The sequence below is a fragment of the Halichoerus grypus genome, chromosome 3, assembly GCF_964656455.1.
Source record: "Halichoerus grypus chromosome 3, mHalGry1.hap1.1, whole genome shotgun sequence".
In the NCBI taxonomy this organism is placed as follows: domain Eukaryota; kingdom Metazoa; phylum Chordata; class Mammalia; order Carnivora; family Phocidae; genus Halichoerus; species Halichoerus grypus.
The window spans coordinates 7,921,913-7,932,824 of NC_135714.1; the positions used below are offsets into that span (position 1 = coordinate 7,921,913).

General features: G+C 49.3%; 1 protein-coding gene across 1 annotated transcript in view; it reads right to left on the reverse strand.

Moving 5' to 3' along the window:
* HS3ST1 (heparan sulfate-glucosamine 3-sulfotransferase 1) overlaps nucleotides 1–9,887 on the reverse strand; it is a 30,155-nt gene extending 20,268 nt beyond the window's left edge. The window contains exon 1 of the mRNA XM_036112040.2: nucleotides 9,524–9,887. The gene's annotated coding sequence lies outside the window, so the exon portion shown is untranslated. The remainder of the gene's footprint in view (nucleotides 1–9,523) is intronic.
* Nucleotides 9,888–10,912: the final 1,025 nt, after the last annotated feature.

Below are 10,912 nucleotides of genomic sequence, written 5' to 3' on the forward strand. Positions count from 1 at the left end.
GCTCCTGAAGACTGAGCCTTTACAACACGTCGCGGTCTTCCGTGTTCTTCGAACTCCTGTCTGTTTTTAATAGTTTCTCTGCTGGGGCTTCTCCTCCAATTCCTTTTTTCCCTTCCCTCTTGTTGGGGATCCCCCTCGTCTCTCTACTGGGTGCCTGTCCTAACAGCTCCTTCCATATCTTCTCTACATTGCAGCTTCTCATCTCTCGGCCCAGAAAATGGAGTAAGTTTTGCTTAAATTATATAAATTAAGGCAAGAGAAACAAAGAGCAAAAGACTCAGACGCTCTCCCATGAATATGACGTGTGGGATCAGTCCTGGTCTCTACACATGATACTAGTGTGCAATCGAGAGCTTATGGCTTTCTTCCGTCATCTTAATAACAGCATTCTTTTTTTTTTTGTAATGTTAACTATGACTCAGGCACCGTGGCAATGCTTGTCATACTCATTTGGTTCGATGTGCACTAAATGATCCTCTGTGATAATTTAAATTATGCCCATTTTGCAGATGTGGAGATGGAGGCTTAGTGAGGAGAAGTAGCTCGGCCCCTGCTGCGTGGCTGAGAAGCAGCACAGTGGATTCTAACCAGATCTCTGGCTGGGTAAGCCTGTGTGTAAGCTGCTGTCCTACCTACTTTCTGGTCCAGGCTGCACACAAACACACGGCTAGTGAGCAGCTCGGGTTAGATGAAGAGTTAGTAACGTGCTCTGCAACAGAAACTAATGATCTGGGCCTGAGCGATATCTCAGTACTGAAGAAAGCATAAGACTGCTTCGGAACATCCACAGAAGCCTTGTTAATTTAGTTCCCCACCAGGTTATTACCTAAAATGGAAACACAACATTTTCACTGCCATCCTCAGAACAACCTACTCCAGCAGGCTTAGGGGAGCTCTCTGACTCAATTTATCACCTGAGGTCACCTACTTGGAGGAACGAGTCTGGAAGGCCCCATAACAGTTTTATTAGCTTTGGATTCAGCAGATAAGGGAGCATTGCAGGTGCGGGTTTTCAAAGCACAAAGTTTCCTTCAGTGGCCTCAATGGAGGCCTCGTGTGGGTCTCGTCTTTGCAATTCCAGCCCCACAGGAACCTGCTCCAAGCAGTATTTGTGAAGAATAAGGCACTGTGTTGGTGGACTCGCCACTACGCCGGTGGCCTCACAGGGTAGAAACACCTTCTTACACAGGGTGTTGGGAATAATCCGGTGCACGCCATCACCACTTGGGAGAGAATCTGTCTCACTTATTAAATGCACTGAGAGATCTGGTTTGACCCGCAATTCTTTTGCGTCTTTGAGCAAACAAATAAACCTCCTTTGATTTGATCAGATGCTTAGCTCACCAGAGAAAACAACCCGTCCGTCCTTTTCTCCTTGGACCACACCCCAGTCCAAGGTCAAGATTACATCACCATCAAGATTACTGTGCTCTCCCCTCTCTAACTTCCTAGAGTTATGGGACTTTCACCAAAGTAATCGCTCAGAACCGTCACCACAAGAATAGGAATGTTTAATAAAATACAGGACTTCCAGTTAAATTTAAATTTCATAAAACAATGAATAATTTCTTCACATTCAGTATCTGGGATACACCTGTACTAAAACATTACATGTCGTTTCTCTGAAATTCAAATTTAACTGGATGTCCTGTACTTTTACTTGTAAAATCTGGCAACACTATGCAAGAATATACGTTTCCTTGAGCATTATGCTAAGCATTTTATATTGGCAATCTCCTATACTTCTCATTAGAATGTTGACAAGACTGAAGCCCAGAAAATTGTCTATTTCTCAGGATGACACAGTCAGTAAGGGGGAGATCAGAAATGCAAACAGATGTGAATTCAAAAGCCATGCTCTCTCTGCCACAAGGATAACTCCAAAATCTAATCCCAGAAATCTGTCACTGTCATCTTCTCCCTCCTTCCTATCCAGGACGCTGGGAAAAACCTGGTGTAAGACATAATTTAAATAAAGTGCCAGCACGTTTCCTTTTCCCGGAGGAAGCACCCAGCCTGTGCTCACTCCTCGCCACTGGAGTATTTATTTTTCTGAGCACAGCGAGGCAGGCATGCTTTTCATTTCAGCTGCATCTGCAATCACCTTTCTCCCGCTGTATTTAACTGCTGATACAGGACTCTGATTTACTCTCCTCAACTAAGGAGTGGAGACATTTACATAAAACAGCTTACTGCAGGGTGTACCTAATCTGCAGGAATTCTAGGGCAAATTCAACAAGACACAAAATGCACCTCGGAAAGTGCTGAAATGGAAGTTCTTGACGAATGAAAGGAGATGCGAATGTTTTAAATCTAAATATATTTCTTCGTTTATAGAAAATACGGGCTCCTCGGTCCTCCAGGGACTTAAAGAGTCTCCACCTTGAGCCATCTGCTCACGGCAGGTGGAGAATCTGTGGATCTGGGGTCTGCCGCCCTCCTTCTGAGGATCTAAGAAAAGTTGCCCAGACCTCAGTTTCTTTAAAAATGGAAATGAAGATGCTAAGAGCGCCCCATCTCCCTTGAAGGGCTAGGTATGAAAAGGAGAACATGGATATTATCACAGTAAACAGAAATAAGGAATTATCAGTTTCATTCTTCTCTTTTTTTTTAACTTTTTAAAAATTCTTTTGAAATCTTTTTCATTCTTTGCATGCCAGAGTGCTTTTGCATAGCCAAGATCTGCTAGGTGAAGGGGGACCCATGTAAACGTGCTAGTTACTCACCTGCGCTGACCACATGGGAAATCCCTAACTGGGACAAATGAAGCCTCAGCGAGGGCTTGGTGGGGGCTCTACACATGTTGACTATGTCTTATCATCCTTCTCTGGCTCTTCTCTTCATGCCTCTCTCTTTCCTTAAATATTTCTTCCCCACGAAGCCTTCCCTAGTTCCCCCAGACAGAAACGTTGCCTCTTGTTTCTATTCTGAGCAACCACTTGGAAGGAGGCACATTGTTCTAGGAGCTGGTGGGAGAAACACTGGTGTGGGTCCAGATGTCTGCTCGGCTAGGGCACCGGTTCTGACGGGGAGTCAGACAGGATAAGTAACAAGAAGACTGCGGAGAATCACTATGGCCACAAATCCTGCTATGAGAGAAAGAACTGCAATGAGAGGAAGAAAAACAGTGATTCAGGGAGGTGTTCTCCAGGAAAGGCTGCCACTGACCCAGGCAGAGGCCCAAGCACTGTGCCTTCACCACCTCGTATGCAAAAACGTACTAATTTATCTGACTGCCAGACTAACGATAAGTTCCTTAAGAACAAGACCCATTTTGTTTTTTCTTCTGCAAAACCGCCCTCAGTGACACGAGTCAACATCAAAGCCTGGGACAATTTGGGGGAGGGTGTATCAGAGTTTCAAAGGGCACAAGTACGTTTCACACATAGAATCAATTTTTAAAATACTTCATTTTTGTGATGCAAAATGAGCTTTCGTAATAATACAAAATGTCATTGCCAGGTAAAGAAATTAAAGCTTCAAAATATCTTCACTGGTGATGGGGTCCCCGTTTCAACTAAGTAGAGCAGCACAGATGGAAACTCTTCGTACCACATATCAGATGCTCAATGAAAAAGGTGCTGCATGTCAGAGTTCTGTGTGCCCAAATTCAATAGTGAAGACAGCCCCACCCCCACCCCCACCCCAGGATGCTTGCTCACCTTAGTTACCTACTCTGTTGGGATCATTTATTAATGTCTTCCATGTTGGTCTACAATTTCCTTGAGGACTGGTCCTTGATGGGTTTTGTACAGTAATGGATTCCAGCACTTAATCCAGTGTCTGGCACGTGGTAGACACTCAATAAAGGGGCTCAGTAGTCGGTTTCATTAAAATTAAGAGAGCAGTCTATTATCAGAGGTTTACCTAAATAGCAACTCCGAGAATATAATCAAGGGTCCAAATGCCCACACGCAGAAATCTTTTATGTCAGACGGTGACATTTCACTTTGAATATGTTGAGTCAGAGACTGAACTCTGAGATCCCTGGCTACCTGCCTGAGGTTTTACCCCAGAACCCCGGATTTTCAGATGGCCTTCCCCTGATTTATCCTCAGCACATCGCTATCTAACATAGGACAGATCATACTTATTTATTTCGCTTTCGTCTGTCCTGTCCGCTAGAAGCTAAGTACGATGGCAAGGATTTCCAGCTGTGTTATCCACTACGGTGTCACCCGCGAGTGGCACAATCCTCGTCCGCGGTCGGCACTCAGTACACATGTGTTAAAGATCTAAATGTGATCATTGCAACTGCCTCCTAAAACAGGGACAAGAACAGTACAAGCAAACGCTCCACAAACGTGAAGGTCAACTCACTGGATTGCTGTCTACACAGCACACCTAATACACCCTTGCCCCAACATTCCCGGGAACTGATTTCACTGAGTTTCATATTCTCACCCATTTCTTTCCTATCCCCAGAAACCAGAGGCCATATACTGGAGGCCTGCAGGACGCATACAAGTCCTACCTACACAAGTGTTCTGCTTGGCCCACATGGTATTATTTCAAAATATTGACTTAGCTGCCGGCACTTAAAATTCAGTACATTCTACATAAAATTGTGAACTTACAGCCCATCTTGGAAAGAAGGAAGGAAGGAAGGAAGGAAGGAAAAAAGGAAAGAAAGAAAGAAAGAAAGAAAGAAAGAAAGAAAGTCAGATGTGGCAGGACTGGGCCAGAGGTCCCACTGGCAACCGGATGTTGGGTCCCAGCTCTGGTGCAACCCCCTCTCCTTGTCCAGGCCCAGGCCCTAAGGCCTATTTCACTCAGGCAGTGACTTGCCTGGCCACTGAAGGCATTTCGGTGTGCGACCCCTGCTGGAAAGCTACCAAAAAGCAGGTAGCATGGAGGAAAAAAAAAAAAAGTAAAGATGCCAACTGGGATCTATTTCTGTTATGTTCAAGCTATTCCTCGGAAGAATAATGTATTCATTTTTTCTAGAACTCTGGTGGTACCACATAACTATTGACAAACTATGGCCCAGTAAATATTATTCTAACGGCCTGAAAAAGCTATGAGCTTAATTCCCTGTGGGTAGAGGAAGCTGAGAAAGCTTCATGCCAGAGGCAGGCCTGAGGATGGATCAGGAGAGGCTGTAGATCAGCTGGTTACAATTCTGGCTAACTCAAAGAGAAAAAGGAATTTACTTGAAGACTAAGGGTTACCTCTAGGAATTGAGGAGAAGCTGAAAATCCAGGTTTGTTAAAAGGGAAGGGATGAAGGGAACCTTAGTGTCAGGGAGCATGGCAGGATCATGCCATGGGAATAGAACCCAGGGGAAATCCTGACATATTCATGCTGTTGCTGACGCCACTTGATTCATGACTCAGGGTGGTAAATGAACACTTAGCTGTCCTTGCGTCCTTAGCTAGTCCCTCAAGATGCCAGGTCCCAGGTGGGATCATCCTGAGCTTCAGTTCAGGGCCCAGAGAGATGAACAAGCAGAGAGAAAGCTCCACCTCCCACTGAGAAGTCCCTCCATGGGCACCTTCCAAAATGCAAAAGTCTACTATGGATAAGGAGGTTTTCAGGTAGTGATGGGAGGAATAGGGCGAGGCAAACAGTGCAGCAGAGCAGAATGGGAACAGACAGACCAGACCTCCAATCTGGAATCCTCTGTACCTTCAGAAAATCAGTTAACTTTTCTTCTGATCTGCAGATTCCAAATCTTTAAAATAGAAATCATGCCATCTGCCCGTGCACAACACAGGGTGGCTGTGAAGATTCTGTTCAATCATTCATTCACTTATTTCAAAAATACGGAGCCTTTACTAAGTGACCAGGCACTTAGCTAGGTCCTGGGGGCAAATTTGGAATGCTGAAAATGCAACAGAGAGCCGGTGCTTTATGCTGATGACAGATTTAGACAAGGGAGACCAAGGGCATCTCCTACAGCTGAGCATGTATCACTTTTCCCCAACTGATACACTCATCTGCAACTTTCTTCCTTTTCTGATTAATCAGTATCAGGGCCCTTCCTCCAAATAGATATAAATAGATACATAGATAAGACAGATATAGATAGATATAATTTAGGGCATATAAAATCCATGAAGTTAAAAAGAAAAAAAAAAACCTCTAAAAAATTAACTCTGGGGGCGCCTGGGTGGCTCAGATGGTTAAGCGTCTGCCTTCGGCTCGGGTCATGATCCCAGGGTCCTGGGATCGAGCCCCGCATCGGGCTCCCTGCTCCGCGGGGAGCCTGCTTCTCCCTCTCCCACTCCCCCTGCTTGTGTTCCCTCTCTCGCTGTGTCTCTCTCTGTCAAATAAATAAAAATCTTTAAAAAAAAAAAAAAATTAACTCTGATCCTGAAAACAAAAAAAACCTAATCGTTCTGAGAAGCATTGAGGCCTGGTACTGATGGATTTCAGGTGATCACAAGGAGATACTGGCCCATTGTATGAAATCCTCTCCCCCATTTAATGTTTAGCATATGCAATTCACACAGACATACACAAATTCTAATTAAAATTAACATTAAAATAGACCAAATGAACTCTGCAGAGAAAGCCTGTTCAGTAGCCCTGAACTTTTTCCACCAGGGTTTTAGAATTGCCAAAATGCTCTTTACATACATTTTCTTACTGTCTCATAATAACCTTTTAGTCTCTATTTTTCAGAGGAAGAAGCTGAGAGATTCTTTCCCTTTTGCTTCAGGCCTGGGGCAAGAAGCTGGCTCCAAATCCAGCTAGCAGGCTCCCCAGCCTCCACACTTAGAAAGGGCAGCTTCACAGGAAGCACTAGGTCATTGCTGGAGTTGAAGGAAGATAAACCAAAGTGATGGGGAACAGCCGCCTTTTTTCCCAATGCCCACTGAAAAGTTACTATTTCCTATGTAGCCGCTATAACATTACTACTCTCCAGCTTCGCCTTCACCCCCTCCAAGACCGCAAGGACTCTGGCTTGGAGACAAGCCCTGCAACCTGCAGCCTGAGCCTTGACCCTGGGTACTGGCTCATCGCCATCAGGGCATCAATCCATTTTAGTGTTGCTCTCCCCAAACTCTAGCCTCAACAGAGAGAACAGGACTCAGTACTCACGGTGGGCATGTGCTACCCTGGGTAGAGGCCCTGGTGTAGGGGAAAGGCAGTCCATATTTCCAGCCCCTTCCAGGCACCATCAAATGGTGATTCAAGGTAAGAAAATCCTCCACATTGCTTTCCCTTCAAAGAGCTCTTTCAGGGCTTTTCCAGTAAGGCAGTTCCCTCTTTTGACAACAAAAGCGCAAGTCTCAACTGTATTGTGGAGTCCAAGTAAAGCGTTCCTGAACCTCTACACTGTGCAAAGCAGGACTTTAAGCTGGAGGACTCCTGGCTTCATAGTAGGGGTACCAATTACAGAGCTGAGAGCCCTGGGCTTTTCCTGATCCCATTTACAAGTTCAAGGTACCACTTTCTCACCAGTTTCCTAAGGGGAAAAAAAAAAAAAAATTCCCATCTTAAAGCTACAGTGCATCCTACACCAGGCAGCTTCACCAATCCCCACTAAATGCTACTGTCCTAATTAACTGCTAGGACTTAGGAATGCTTAGTCACGAAGTTGTTGATGCCCCCCCCGCCCCCCGCCGAACTCAGCTGAGAGTTAGAGGGACCCACGGAAGCCCCGAAAGTCTCCTTGAGAAGCTGATCTTTTTCTTCCTAGCGCTGGAGAAAACCTTATGTAACACAATGGTCCATTTCAACATGTTACTTCTGCAATCCTATGGGAGTAAAAGAATGTAAGCCCTGGAAATACAAAGAGTAAAGCAGGGATTTGCAGCTGAAGCGTCCATCTCCTGGAATTTCAGGAGGTCAGGCTTATTCTAATTGCGCCCAATCTTTACTGAAAACGCTGAAAGCAAGAATAATTCCAAATGCCAAAGGATGGGCTTTAGAAATACAGGCAGGCAGAAGTTAGGTTATGTCCCCCTTCTCCCTTTTAAGACGGAATTCCTGGAATTAACCCTTGAGTGGCAGTTGGTAATTGCATTTCAATAAAATAAAGTGAGATGTGGCTGCAAAGCGCGAACGCAAGAGTTAGGACCCAAAGGATCATGCGTGCGCTCCTGCTGCAGCCACAAAAGCCGGCCAAGGAAGGCGCCCCAGACGCTAGGAACTCCTCCGGGGACCCGCTCCCCGGGCGAGCAGCGGGCTGCGCAGCCGAGCCCGTGGTGCCGGGGTTTCGAGAGCTCTGACTGCGGGAGGAGGAGCAGGTACACTCCATCCCCAATCCCTTGGCCATTCCTTGCAGCTGCTCTCTCTTAGCAGGGTACCGCTTTGGGGAGCGCAGTGTGAAGAGTGGATTTGGAGTCGCCTCCCCAGAATCCCCCCAAAAGCATCTTCCTGCAAGTAGTGGATAAAAATAGCCGCGGATAATGCTGGGGGAGGAGCGAGATGCGCTCAAGGCAAGGCAAGGCAAGGCAACGTCTGGTCCTGCACAGTGGAGACCAAAGGAGCGATGCAACCCCACTCCCAAAAGCGGGGCCTGGGTGTGCGAGGAAGCGCGGACGCCCGCCCGCGGAGGAGATGAAATGGAAGGCGCATAGCACCCGCACACAGCAGCGGAGCGAAGCACACCCCACATCCGCGTCCTGAATCCCCGCTCCTGCTCTCCATCCTATTCCCGGTTCTAGAAGCCGGCCCTCCGGCTCCCGGGACAGGCTGGGGCCAGAAGGGCGAGCAGCGCGCGGTCAGCCGTCTAGCTCGGAGAGCGCACCTGAAGACGTCAGGCTTGCCGAGTCTGCTCCCGGATCGGAGAGGGGGTCTACTAGCTCCCTCCGCGGTGGGCGCCCCGCCTCCCCGCACCCTCATCTGCCGCCACCACCCAAGGTGCTCGAAATAGAAAGAGAGGCAGAAAAAAAAAAAAAAAATAGGTAAAAAGTAAAATGAAAACGCAGGACGGTGTAGAATTGGCATTCGGAAAAGAGGCTACCTACAGTTCATTGCCTTAATCTCTCTCCTCCCGAGCATCCCCACCCCTCGGGAGATGTCCCAAGTCTTCTCCACTCCGACAAAATGCAAAGGCAATCTAGACCTAGGTTTCCTCACCCGGGATGCTCTCTCGACCCACTGACTTCTGCTGACTGTATCCCTGCCCCAGTTCCCAGCCAGAGTGGTACCCGGGCTTCGCTGCGCGCTGCGCTCCGGCTGCCCCGCACCGTCCTAGGGAGATGCGGCGGGCAGGAGCGAGCCCGATTCTGCTGGGGGAGGATCCAATCCACAAAGTCAGAAATCCGAATACCTGTCCATTAAATACACACACACACACACACACACACACACACACACACACACACACACACAGAGTCCCTCGGGACTGGCAGAGCTGAAAGGGCAAAGCAGGAGGTGAGAAGGATGGAAAACCCCGGGTCTCTCCTTCCTTGTTCCCCCTACATCCACTCCACTTGCTCCAGCCTCGACTCACCTTGGGCTCTGCGTTCTCCCTAAATCCTGGACGCCAGGTGAGGGCACCCCGACGGTCCCCCGTCTTGCCACTCCCCAGGCTGGGCGGCCCCCACCCCAAGCGCGCGGCACTCACCTGAGCAGCGCCGCGGTCGAGCCGGTCGGGCGCCCGAAGTCGGCTCTCGGGCTGAGCCATGGGCAGCGCCGCGGAGCACCGGCGGCCCGCGGAGCGAGCTTCGGGGCGCCTCGGAGCAGGCGGGCGAGGCAGGGGATGCGGGCACCCACGGAGACCCGGCAGTGGCGGCGGCTGGTGGCTGCCCGCGCGCCGGGGACTTTGCAGGCGGGAGGCTCGGCGATCAGTCCCGCGGAGGGGAGGAGCAGGAGGAGGAGCAGGAGCAGGAGGAGGGGACGGAGGAGGCCGGGCCCTAAGGGAGAGCGCGCGGGGCAGAGGAGGATCGCGAGCGCCCACTGCTGCCCGGCCCGCTCCGGTGCTGCCCTGAGTCGGGCCGGCTCGGTGTGGCGGCGCCGGGTTCTCGCCTCCCGCGGACAGGTCTCGGACGAGTTGATCTGGCCCAACGGCTCGGCGGCTCCTCGGGTTTCAGTCCTGGGGGAGGGGACCAGCGCGGCCGAGAGGGTGGGGCCGGTTGTGGGTTGGGTGATGCTGCCTCGGCCGCGAACCTGGGACGTCCTGTCTACTCCCTGTCCCCTGCAGGGGGAAGACTCGGTGCGAACTCGAGCCCACCTCTTCCCGCACTCTGCTGCCCAGCAGGGTCCCCGGGGCTGCGCCCCTCCCACGTGCGTCCGCACGGCCAGTTTTCTTCCCGGCAGGTGACCCACCTTGGGTGCTGGTGCTCCCCGCGCCGCCCTGGAGGCCAAAGGAGCCATCTCCTGGAGCTCACACCGCTGCCCGGCCCGGACGCCAGCAGCCAGGCAGCTGGAGCCGGAATCCGCACGGGGAGCCGGCTCCGGAGCGTCCCGGGTCGCCATTGAACACACCCTCCCACTTCGGTTTCGCGCCCGGGAGTGGATGCAGATTTACTGGGAGAGCGTGGAGAATTCACCTCTGCTTTTGTTAGCACCCCAGGGTGGTAAACGCCAGCTCGAAATGAAGCAGATTTTCTCTGTCCCCTCCCCCTATCCTGTAGTTGGAGGTTTTGGGGGAGAACTCGACCAGCATCCAAGTAGTTCAACTTCAGATTTAAGATTTCCAGGGGCGTGGGGTTGGAATCTCTTTGCAGAGGCTGGATGGCCTGCTTACCTGCTTACCTGAGCCAAAGGAAGCGACCCTCAAAGGCAGGTCAGCAAACATGTTAGAAAGAAGGAAGGAGTGAGGAAAGAAGCAAGGAAAGAGAAAAGAAAACTGCCAAATGAACATCAAAGTAATTTATTTTAGGTGAGGTTTCAGTAGAGCTTCCATATCTTAAATATTGGAAGATAAATATTTGGAAGAATTTGACTTCATCATTTAATCTGTAATTAATTAAAAAAAATCTGTCCATTAATTTTGCTTAGTTTAAAAATACCT